The sequence below is a fragment of the Phalaenopsis equestris genome, unplaced genomic scaffold (assembly GCF_001263595.1).
Source record: "Phalaenopsis equestris unplaced genomic scaffold, ASM126359v1 Scaffold204704, whole genome shotgun sequence".
Lineage (NCBI taxonomy): Eukaryota > Viridiplantae > Streptophyta > Magnoliopsida > Asparagales > Orchidaceae > Phalaenopsis > Phalaenopsis equestris.
In genome coordinates, this window is record NW_018224239.1 from 10,667 (window position 1) to 17,812 (window position 7,146).

The following is a 7,146-nucleotide window of genomic DNA, read 5'->3' on the forward strand; positions in this document are numbered from 1 at the left end:
TAAGTTGTTTAGGATGGGGGGTGGATTTTGGCCGTAAATAGCCTAAATATTTTACTTAAATCATAATATTAATGAAAGCATAAATTCCTTGGCACAGGAAAAGAAATTAGTGGAGACTTTCTTTCAAAAAAAAAAAATTAAAATAAAATAAAATAAAATAAAATATATGACTGCAAAAAAAAAAAAAAAAATCATAACATTTACTTTTTAATAAAAAGATCATACGGCACTTTCCCGTGCGGTGGCCACAGTCTTCTCTATATATACCTCGTCCCGCTCTGCTGGTATCGGTCATAGCTTGTTTTTCGTCCTGTTCTTTCTTTTGAATTACGGTTTCGTAAAGGAGGAGGAGGAGGAGATCGAAGGGGAGGCCGCTTTGTTTAGGATGCCGAGGAGATCTCCATCTCCGTCGGCATCAAGGCTGATCTACTCCACCGCCGGTACGCTTCTGATCGATCGACTCCTCGATCCATTTAGTTTGTAATGATTTTGTGAAGTGTTGTGGAGTATGGATTGATGGATGTTACTTGTTCAGTTGATTTGGAATCTTGTTCTATGCTATGTTATTGGGCGAGCCATTCGGCCCATTCGGCGTTGGTGTACAGCAAGGGTTTTTAATGAATCAGTGCACTTGATGAACAGCTCGAACTCGGATGGATTAATACTTGATCATGTTTGTTCAAATTAGTAAGTAAATGGGTTTGAACATTCTTTAAAAAATTGAAGGTTTGAACATAATGTAACTCATCTATTAATATTCACCAATAAGCTTCTCTCTTGTTTAACAAATGGTTTGTTGAATAATCTATATTTTTATGATATATTATTTAAATAAATTTTGATTAAGTAAAACTTATTTAATTATTTATTTAATAGTAATATACTGTAGTTTAATAATAATATGCATATAGATTTAAAATATTTTTTTATATTTTTATTTCAATAAACTAATTTTTCAACATTTAGTTGTGTAATTTGATTGCATAAAAGTTTACTTACAACTTATATATTATTTTATTTACTGAGCATAACTTAGTTAGATTCTTAGTTAGATGCTAGTTTAAATTTATTTAATTGTATATTTATTCATATTTGTAAAACTTTTTTAATAAATTTATATAAAAAACTTATGCACTCTTTTGAATTTTTAGTATGTTTACTAGTTGTATATGAAAATTATGTACAAATCAAAATTTTAATTTTATATGAAAAATTAAGTATTCATTCTAATTTTTAGCTTATTTAATTAAAATTAATAAGCCAATTATAAATCAAGTATGATCATTAAAAAGTTATTTAATTAAAATTAACAAGCCAATTATAAACAGATAAATCAGAGTGATTGGTACAACAATTCCACAAGGGTTGTTTAGTAGTATATAAGAAATCATAAAACCTTTGAGCTTCTTATTTTGGAGACTCTTTCTCATCTTCTATTAATTGCGAGCTAGTATCATCAAATACTATCTCTTTATATCTTTTGAACTGAAAAACTTTGGCAACACTGAGGACATCCTGAGTAGGGGTGTCAAAATGAATACCAAAGTCCTTTTTAACAGGCCTTCTAATTTTGATAACAAGTGTGCTAAATTTTAATTTTGAAAATTTTACTGTCAAATATCTTAGAACAAAAATGAATGGGACATCCAACAAGATTTGAAGAGTGTATATCGCTTACAAGTTTGACAATTGATTAATGAATGTATATATCTTATGATATAGCCGATTTTTTTCAACTTTATATAAGATATTATTATGAAAATAACTATTTGAGACCTTGTTTTCATATTTATTGCGATCTTATGCTATATTATTTAAGAATTTGAAATCAATTTCATATAAGGCTCATATGTTTATACTTTTATTTAGTCTAGTATGACAGTAATGTTGTAATTTCAATTGTGGATTTTTATTAGAGCTAATTTATTTAAATGTGATATTCACTCCATGTTTCATGCAGAGCACCGACCCCTGCTCTTTTTTATTTTTCATGGCCTTCTTTGCTTTCCAAAGAAATCTTTTTCTTATCAAAATCGATTATTTCAACTTTCTTATGATGTTTGATTCATGCATCCAGCTTAAGTTTCTGCTGGAGCATAAGATTCTCTTGAAGGAATGTTGTTCTTCCTACCTAAGAACCATTAATATGTTGTAGCTGCAATGAATTTGATTTTTGTGATATCAATAAACACATGCTCTACTTTGTTCACAGATATTTGAGAATGAGAAGGCCATAATGATGACAGGACATTCACAAACAAAAGAGCAAAAACCATGAACTAGTAGGTTGATGGTTTAGATCTATAATTGTGAATGTTGCTTGAGGTATTGTGAGTGCTGCAGCTTCATGCTCTTACATATTTTGGTTCTATATTATATTTGAAGATTATTTTAAAATTGGTTAATATTTTATCCCATTTTTCTTGAAAGTAATTTCTCACAGACACTCAAACCTTCGCTATTTATAAAACTCCGCCTTAACTCCATTCATCAAACTTCCATCCAAATATCATGATCCAAACCAATTAACCTCCTTTGTCATGCATTTTGAGTTTATGTCGTCGCCTCAAATTTAGCATCCATGGCTCACATGCAGAATTTAGACAATATGAGTGTTATTTATGAGTAATTTGATGTCCCAAATGGGCTCGTGTAATCCATTTTGTGAACAATGATCATTTGAGTAACCTCAGCTGCACTTAAAGAAATTTGACTCTATTTTGTTTGAGGTCATATTTGACAACCATTATTTTTATTGACTGACCTTCCCAAAGTATTTTCAGTCTTTTGAGCCCGATAGTGTGATTTGTTTTATGATCAAATGATGTTTGAGCAACTTTGGCACTACTTGGAGTATCGTTACACCGATTTCTGTCTCTCATTTAATCTTCATGTTCTATGTCTTGCTTGACTGCACCGAATTGGGGGGGTGGGGGGGGGGGGGGGTACCCTTATTATATATGTGTTAATTCATAATAGAACATATAATTCAAACATAATGAGCGTAAGTACCCTTATTATATATGTGTTAATTCATAATAGAACATATAATTCAAACATAATGAGCGTAAGTACCCTTATTATATATGTGTTAATTCATAATAGAACATATAATTCACTTGGAACATTTATTTGTAAGATCATCAACATGTTTGTAAGATAATTGTAAATGTGTGGTTTTATAAATAGTTTTATGTTTTTATAAATAGTTTTAGCATGAATGTGAGATATTTTATGCACTTTAGGAGACAGACAAATGATACCATAAACTTATATGGTCAATAATTCTCACCTTAAGTTGCGTGCACATCATCACACATGGCTAGACCTCATAGGAGAATAAGACAGAGAAGGATGCTCTTCTTGAATATGCAAGAATGTATGGGTAACTAATACTATGAAGTTCTGTACAAATATTTGGTGGAGTATCAGTTGACATGTGGATTTATATTTAAATGTTAGAACGATATAATTATGCAAGATATAACAATTAGTGAAATCTAAGATAAAAGAACGACTACAGCCCTAAACTAGGCTGACTTGTGAATCGAACCCCCTTATGACCTCCATGTTTGGGCTTTCTTTCTTCCCGGGCACAAGGAACTAATCTCTAGGACAATACAATACTCTTAAAATTATGAAAAAATATGCATAGGATACCACACTAAGTCAGGAGTAAATTGGAAAAATTGTTTGTATATCAGACACCTAACAACTAATGGGAGTACAAATTATACAGGTCTATGTTCTGGTCATATGTATGGTTCATGATCGTATGCACATTTGAACAAAGAATGTGTTTGAACTTAGATTATGTGCACAATTTCCGAAGATAAAAAATCGTTGGAATTTGGCTAGGATAAACCTACAAGTATTAGTATGATTAAATATTAATATTTATATATGAAGCCAGATTCATGAGAAGCTCATTAAACACTTGCAACACAGTTCCGTTCAGGTATAGATTAGCTGTCTATAATAGCTATAATTCATGCACATTAACGAAGCCAGCTCAGTTTCAATTTTCTTTGCCCATATCCGCCTTCATGTGTTAAATGACTATGTGAACTTTCTGAAAAATATTTGATCTATGCGTGCAGAAGAAGTCTCTGCTGGAGGATAAAGTTGCTCTTGGGAAGGATTTATAATCTTGCTATTAATGAGTTGTAGTAATAATCAAGGCGGCTGATTCATGACATTAATAAAATTATGCTCTATTTGATGGACATATCATTGAGAATGAGAAGGTTATAATGATAACATAATTTGTATTGCATATTTTTAAATAAATTTCTATATTGAACCATTCATTTAATATATACATTAATTTAAAAATAGATAACATAAATTGTGTCATCATTGTGGCCTTCTTATTCTCAATGATATGTATACCAAGTCGAGCTTCATTTTATTTAAAATCACAAATTAGAGCTATAAAATTAGCGCATTAGTGTGCTACATGCGAGCTTATAGTAGGTGGATTTATGTATCAAAATAAGTATGTTGTTGCCTCTCTGGAATAAATAACCGGAGGTTGAAAAGCGGTGTTTTAGAGAAATGACAGATTTATTATTATTAATTTTATTTGCATTAAGCATCCCGTACCATTACAGCACGATGACCGTTAGTGCATCAAGCGGAAAATATAGCAGTTGCAAGCATATATGTGTGTGTTTTAAAGATTCTCTGCAATGGGAGTGATCTCGAGCCAAAAGAAAGATAATCAATCTCGAATTAAAATCGGAGATTTTAATTTTGATTCTAAGACAAATTAAAAGTTTTAATAAAAAACTAACATTAACTCACACTTGCTCATTAGAACTGAAGGAAGGAAGATATTTTAAGACACTTTACTGCTCTCATTTTTTTGACGGTACAAATGAATGGTGGCCCCACGTATGTAGGCTCCAAGGATCTTAAACACTTATATTGAGTGTAGTGTCCCAACTATCATCTGCCATGAGGGATATGGTCATTAGAATAGAATGATGATGCTTGTATGTGTTGGTGTGATCATTAAATAAGTGGCTGTAAGCATAAGAGCCTCTAATCACATAGAACATTTCAAGTGGATGTAGAAGTCTAATTGCAGGTTTGATTTAATTGCTACATTGCGTCCAAAGTAGCAGACAGTTAATTTTTATTAATTAATAGTCTCTTGTGCTTGTCAGTTGTTTTTTTTTTTAATTTAAATGAGCCTTGAAGCTTATAAAGAAATTATGATCAAATACTTTATAGAATAAATAAAATGATGGATAAACCATAAATAATATGAAATTTAAGGTGTTGCTCTAATAAAACCCTTTTTATTCTCAATGTTTGTCTTTATGCTCCAAATGATGAAGATTTGTTGGGGCTTCATTATTTATGTTCTCAGGATAAAATTATTGGTAAAATTCTTCTTAGAAGTTCTCCTACATCTGAGGCTGTGAATTTAGCTCAAATATGTTAATCACCCGAAAATTGATTTGAGTTTTAGCTTTGATCCAGAGTGGATTGAAATGAACGTGTCAAGCTATAAGCCAAACTTTGGATCGTATTTTTTTAGCCGATTTCGAGCCGTAGTCATACACCGATCGGCGCGAACTGGATCGACATCGTCTCGAATTATTTCTTATTTATAAAAATTTTATATAATGCTTAATAAAATCAAATATAACGAGCTACGAATTGATTTCAAGTTGAAATGGTTCTAAATTACTCAATTTGAGCCATCTTTTTTTGATTTTGAGACGAATTCGAGCTGGAATGCAAATAACTCAAATTTGAGCCAGCTCGTTTTGATTTTGAGTCAGATCGAGCTCTATTCAATTTCAGGCCGAGCTGACTCAAAATCGAACATAGCGAGTCATGAGCTGATTTCGATCCGAATTAAATACATTCAAGACTATTTTGAGCGGACCCCAACTCAACATTAACAGCCCTACCTACATCATGATGACAATCTATTCATACGCCAACATCATAATAACGGATCATCAGTAAGATAGGTAAATGTAGATGAATCAAATCTTAGCTGATAAAGATCTTAGTTATCTTCGAGAACTTAAGTTTGATATTTTCTACATCAAATTTATCTCTTAATACTTGGATTCCTAGAATAATAACAATAGTAATAAAAATACATGGCTGTAATGCTCATTTGTAGCATGGCATCCCTTCATTACACCAAATTACCATTTCACTCTATAAATTATTTTCATACTCTTGTCATATATCCCAACTTTGAACTCTTTTGCCTTCAAGACATCTAATCATGAATTAGGGTAACCACTAGTCTCCCTGGGCGCATGCATTACCATTTACCTAGAGAAATTTCTTTGGAGCTTCTATTTCTTAGCAAATACCTCTACCAATGTTTGATCACCTTACAGTTCGATGACATTAACATTTCTGATTCATTACTGATCCCTAATTTTGGTTGATATTTTAGATTGAAGATTGAATATCACTCTAAAACTTAATTAGTTCTTTGCTCAAATTGAGGCAAATAAGTTGAGCGACAAGAAATTTTTTTGGCTCAATCTGATCCTCAAGTCAATTTCAAGGAGTGATCAAGCTATATTGAAATTAGCATAAAATATAAATAATATGTATATCATCTATACCTAATATATAGATATATGTGGGTATATGGTTAGTGTATATATATTATTTTATATAGAGAAATGGGAAAATAATGGTTTCAACCCAGTTCAAAATTGTGTACAAACTTTATTTTATGGTACATCAAATAAGTGAATAAATAAATAAATTCTAAACTGAAGGGAAGCTTTATTGGTTGTTCCATCAACTGGTTTCATTGAAGATCATCACTTGCGAGTAAAATTGCATCAGGAGAGTCCTCAGCGTATAAAATCATGTTCGAAATGACAAAAATGGAAAAATATTTCTATCTTATAGAACGAGTAATTAATATGTATAGTGCAATATAAAAAGCATTTCAAGCTCATTTTTCTTCGCAGCCAATCTCCCCATGATAGTTGGGATATTTTCATGACTCTTATTTTGCCTTCCAAACAAAACTTTTCCCAACTTTCTCTTGCATTTTCTTATTGCAGGGGAAGTCTCTCGTGGGGGATAAGGTTCTCCTTGAGAACGAGGTATGTTTATCTTGCTGTCAAGCTTATATATATATATATATAT

At 31.4% G+C, this 7,146-nt stretch overlaps 1 long non-coding RNA gene across 1 annotated transcript; it reads left to right on the top strand.

Annotated features, from left to right (window-relative positions):
• Nucleotides 1-251: 251 nt before the first annotated feature.
• LOC110036292 lies at nt 252-7,103 on the top strand. The gene is made up of 3 exons (XR_002295222.1): nt 252-440; nt 2,213-2,325; nt 7,062-7,103. It is a non-coding gene; the product is annotated as an uncharacterized LOC110036292 (long non-coding RNA).
• Nucleotides 7,104-7,146: the final 43 nt, after the last annotated feature.